Raw genomic sequence first — 6,000 nt, forward strand, 5'->3', positions numbered from 1 at the left:
TCTGGAATAACTTTAAAGGTAAAACTATTAGATAATTGAAAAATAAAGACAAAAATTAGCTCAGGAGGCAAAAAATTGAAGCAGCAAACATGGGTTAAGAATGGAAAAAAGGGGAAAAATTGGCATTAAAAAGTTGAAAAGCTATTAAAAGGGGCAAAAAAAAAGATATTTAGTGGCAAAAAAGGGTTAGATGTTAAAAAAAAAACATCCCAAAAGTGTCAAAAATGGGAATGTAGCTGCAACATGGACAAAGCTTCTAAAGCAGGTAAAAGATGGAATGAAGAAGTGGAAATATGGGCATAAAGTGGTAAAAAAGAGTTCAAAGTGGTTTAAGAAGGGGGGAAAAGCTGTACAAAGTGGCAAAATGAGTGTTATGTGGAAACAAATGCGGTCAAATATGCAGAAACAGTGATGAAAACAGGGTTAAAAGTGGCATGGATAGATAATTTGAACATTAGAACCATTTATAGCCCGACACACTTTTCAGCTCCAAAATGAAGTAGCTGTTAGCCAGGATGCCAGCATCGATGCTACTGATCCCACACACATGCAGCGATATCATAAAAGGCCCATTCACTGGGTCTTTCAGAGGCCAGGTCTATCCTGTGGGTAGTTGAGTGAACTGTCAGCTTTCTCCAGGTGATCCACATGGATAGCAGCTGTTTTATAAGAGTGCGAGGGAGCCGACTTACCAAACAAAGTTAATCCATTTAGGTGTGATATGATTAGCATGGAGTGGGACAATAGGCTACCGTTTACATAAGGCCTCATTGAGGTTAAATGCGGAGCACTGCATGTAGAAAATACATAGTTAAAAGAATAAGAATATCATAAAAACACATTTTTATTCATGTTATTGACTCTCCAGTATATGATCTAGAGTCAGCAGCCAGAGTTTGATCACATCTGAGAGTAAACGTATCAGCTATTGGTTTCTCCTTAAAGCTAAGCGTGCTACAGTCAGTCACATGTTTTTCCATAGTGTCTGCACACCATACAATAAAACACACCTGCTGTTTTTAAAACCAACACGTGCTGGAATTGTTTTAAATATATGTTTAAAAATGTTGCAGCATTCTCAGGTCATACACGTGTTACTTGGTACTTGGTTTTGCATTTACTTCACTTTGTGCCTTGATAAAAGTGTCAAAAAAAATCTTAATTTACCAAATATTTCTGCAGCAATACCATTTCCTCAGATAAATTCTGTGTCGAGCTATTTTTCATGTAAACTATGATTATTTTGTACCTTTAAATGAATTAAAATCACTATAAAGAGTGGAATGATGAGCTAAGTCAATGCGTTGGTGCATTTTATCGATTTTTCAAAGAACTGATATGTAGGGGACATTTTGCAATGTGCACACAGATGACTAAGAATAGCCTGAACAAAGTCTGGACATTGCCTGGCTCTGTTGTGAGTTGACCTCTCTGTTCAAACAGGAAAGTCGGACGGCCCATTAGTGCATGTGGAGCATTTAGAGCAACATACTGGGGCAGATATTTTGGCATTTACTGGTGCAAAGATGTGATTCATGTTTTCAGACCTGTGAGTAACTAAAAGCTCCATGATGCGTCCCAGCCGCCCTACAAAGCTGAACTATTCCTGGCAGCGTATCAGAAGAACACTCAGGTCTAAAATTGTCCCCTGATCCTGGCCAAGTAGCTGCAAACGCTCTCGTGTCTTTGCACCAACACGGGAGTCTCCCACCCTGCAGCTCGTCTTTTATTTCTTCACAGGGCACTTAGGGTGTCTCTGTCCAAAGTTTACTGAAGAAGGTGAAGGAAGGACAAATTTATAGAGTCTGTATGTAAACACACCAACGTAAAGGCCAAGTAAGTACGAGGCAGAGGAAAAATAAACACATGAAGCTATAGGGTGTATGTCGCTGCTGAATCCTGTTCAAAGGAGCAGAATTTATAGGAATGATTTGTGCAAAATAAGCATGCAATTTTGTTATTTCCAAACTAGGAATCCAATTATTGCAAATGAGTATTTTACTCTGACAATGGGACATAATGTGACAAAAGCAAGTCAACACACCTTCAATGGGCTCAGATTTTCTTACTAAAACTGCTCTAGCTTTCTGTTACCTGAACCTAGTGCTTTGTTCGATTTAAACGATCATACATTTTAATTTGATGATTTGAAATGTGAGAATTTAAATAATCTTGGACTTTCTGGCTTGGCATTTATTCAGCCAGGCCGAAAAAGACTTTCTTTTTCAATGGATCATATGGTGTACCCCAAGGAAGCTGTCCAGGACCACTGCTGTTTGAAACCATTACAAATATTACCATCAAAGTAAAATATCTTACTGTATGTATGATGATAATTCAGTTATAAATGCAGAAAAATACCTGATTGATGGTGGAATGGGTTAAACTGGCAGACTGTAAATCTCTGCCAGCTCTTCTTGTAGAGCATTCATGTGAGACACTGCCTCTGTCAGGATGGAAATAAATGCTAAACTTAAAAAAAAAATCAGATTAAACTTCTGTTTGGGTTATGGTAAGGGTGAAAGTAACGGTTAAGGTACCAAAAAGTAAAAATTAAAATCTGACCTGTTTAATAAAGCTGAGTAAAAACTCTCCTGCTTATAGGAAAAAGGTTGTCTTCCATAAAACTATTCCAATGCAGCTACCGTAGCTTATATAACTCTGTTAGCTGTGTAAACGATCTAGCTATGTAGCTCCGTAGCTACTGTAGCAAAAGCTAAGCCTACAAATCAGCTTTATAAACTACGTAAGCAACGTAGCTACTTTGTGGGCATAACTTTAGTTATGCTATCTACGTAGCTACATAGATGACATAGCTATGTAGCTAATGCAGAAAAAGCTAACCTTACAAATCAGCTATATAAACGATGTAAGCAACACAGCTTAACTTTAATCACGTTATTTATGTAGCTACATACCTAAGTAGATAACATAGCCATGAAGCTATATCTACACAACTAATGTAGCTAAAGCTAAGCTTTAAAAGCAGCTACATAAGCGATGTAAGCAACATAGCTGCTACATTATCTACATTAGCTATAGCTACATTTGCTAAATCTCATGTTGCTAGAGCTAATGTAGCTACATTGGCTTATGTAGTAATGCCAATTACATAGCTAGCATAGCTGTCTTAGCTTTAACTTAAGCTAATGGCTTAAGCTAAAGTGAGCCACTGTTCGTGTTACTACTTCTAAAACAGGGTTGATACATAATTTACCCCCAGGTTTGACCTCTGACCTTGTTTTCTGTTTTATTTATGCAGTTTTGCTAAGTCTGTGATGTTTGCAATGTGGTTATTTCATGAATATAACTGCCAGATGCTATTAGAAAAAAAAAATATCTGAAACTAGAAATACATTTTAGCAGCTAATTACAGGTAAAGAATGGGCAATTTTGAGTTTTGAAGTAATTTAAAAACAATAGGACAATAGTTTTCATAAATGTAATGGGATTCATAAACTTACAAGCACTAATTAAGAAAACACTGAGTGTATTATTCCTTCGTGCTTTTTATTTGGACCATTAGCCGACAGTATGTTAAGTAGGAAGTAAGTCTATCCTCATTGTTCTTTTCCTGGGATGCATCGCTAACAAACTCAGGTCAGTCTTTTTTTAAACTCTGATCTGCTTTAATTGCTTATAGTCAGTGGAAAATGTTGGCATGCCCACACAGAGCGCTCGTGCACATCCATTGGCTCAAAGATAAATGGAGAATCTGGGGCAAAGGCGTGTGGCCAGTGACTCAGTGTCAAAGATGCCAAAGACTCCTACAAAACCCTCAAGTTCACACCTCACAGCTCCGAGGGGAGGAGGAGCAGCTCTGATTCTCAGTACTGGCAGCATCAGCCGTTGTATAATTTATATGTTTGTCTTACAGGTTGAGGGTTCAGGCTGTCTGCGGGGTCTCAGGTGTCGCCCTGTTTTAGGTCTATATTTGATCAGCAGCACGAGCCAACGCCGTGAACAACTGAGCTTGTGTGAGTCCATGTGTCACAGAGGGACTTTCAATGTCAACATGGAAAGTTTTACTTTGGCAAAGTCACACCATTATCGATTTTCTCTGCTGGAAAAAGAAGCTTAGTGGGGTCTTTCAGGATCAAGTTTGGGCCTTTTAGCAACAACAATACCCTGGAAAATATTAGTTACATATCAGATAGCTTAGATTTTAAATTAGAAATAAGGAACACTTCCTATTTGAATGTTGCTACAACTTTTTTTTTTTTTTAGGAGAATTTAGTCTCACTAAAGAGAGACAGAGCTACAAAGACTACCGAGTAAAAGAGGCCATGGCAGTCATAATAAACTAAATCAGTGTGTATAATATTTATCTTAGAAACTGAGGCACAGTTAAATGTGTCATGTTGCTTTATTTCAATCTGACTTTCCTCTCTCTAAGTAAAAACAATGACAGTTTACCCAAAGGTGGTTTTGCCTCTAGGCAAAGGTAGCCAGCTGCCTGGGGCCTTGTGCAACAAGGAGCCTAAAGGCATACAGGTGTGCATCAGATATGAGGTATCGGTCTGAAACTAGTTTCAGTGATACAGATGACTAAAAAAAGGGCCAAGGGTGGAAATTATACCATCAGAATAGATTTTGATCATCCAAAAAGTCCCTGCGGAGAACACTTGGCCTCCAACAGCAGGTTAAAGGCCCCTTAAAAGCCTCCAATCCTGCAAATTTTCGCAGGGGGGATCCTGATAGACATACTTATGCACAAGCTGCTCCAAACCAACTGCCTCTTCAGGGATTAATAAAGTTGTTTGAACTGAATTAAATAGATATATAAATATATATGTACAGTCATGTTCAGAAGTTTTATGCATCCAGGGTGCATTGAATTCATAACAGGACCAGACGTACCACAACCCTTGGTTGGAGAAAGGGGGCGGCCATAGTCAAGCTCGACACACGTCGATACACGTGTGTCGCTCAGCAGCCGAGGTCAACAGCATTTCTTTTGTTCGTGCCTTTTCACCCCAGTGATATACCCAGAGACTGCTGGTGGTTTTTCAAGCCCTTGGGACATGCACAGCACGATCAGGGCTTGTGGCGCCCAAAATACCTGCCCGCTTGATAGCCCAGGCCAGCGGCTCTCAGTGTTTATAGCCAGCGACCGCCAAAATAAAAGTGCCAGATACTGACCCCCCACTGTGCTTGAAACGTTTCAACGCACAATTGAATTAAACCTCTGTTAAGGCTAAAGGTCAGTCTGCTTACAGGAAATAAGCTTGTCCTCTATGTAAACACAGTATCTAAATTATCTGCGTATTTAAGGGAACTTTTGCTAACAGTCATGTTGCTAAAGCAAACTTAGCTATGATAACAGAACTACATAGATAACTTAGCTAAGCTATGTAAGCTACAAATATATGTTAGTTTTAGCTAAATATGCTAAAGCTCATTTTGACAAATCTAATTTAGCTACACTGACTTATGCAGAAATGTTAATTACTTAGCTAGCATAAATATGTTAGCTTTAGCTGAGGCTAACGAAGTTAAAGCGCTCCACCATTCATGAAACGACTTCTAAAAGGGATCCATAATTCAACCCTGGATTACACCTTTGATCTTTTTCTCTGTGTTATTTATGAAATATTTTCTAATCTTTAATGTTTGCAATGTGGTTATTTCATGGATTAATGCCAGTGTTTTGTTTATGAATAAAGCTGAAATCTAAAGATTAAAAATCTAAAACTGGAAATTTGTTGTACCGTCAAATTTTGTCACTTCTGTTCTGAGATCAGCAGAGTCTCAGTCTGTGAGAGAGGCCATCAGAAATGTGCAGTCTGCAGTCAGACCTCTCTCGAACTTCTGTTTAGTCATCTATATCTATACTTTTATTGTTTTAAGTTGTGGATTGACTTGAGACATGGTAAAATATGCGGATGTCAGTTTGAGAGTTGAATTAGGATCCTCTTCCAAGAGGCAATGAGCATGTTCTGTTAGGAATCTGGGCGGAGATAGTTATATTACTCAGTCATCAATATTATAAGCTGCCTC

The sequence above is a fragment of the Cheilinus undulatus genome, linkage group 11, assembly GCF_018320785.1.
Source record: "Cheilinus undulatus linkage group 11, ASM1832078v1, whole genome shotgun sequence".
Classification (NCBI taxonomy): Eukaryota; Metazoa; Chordata; class Actinopteri; order Labriformes; family Labridae; genus Cheilinus; species Cheilinus undulatus.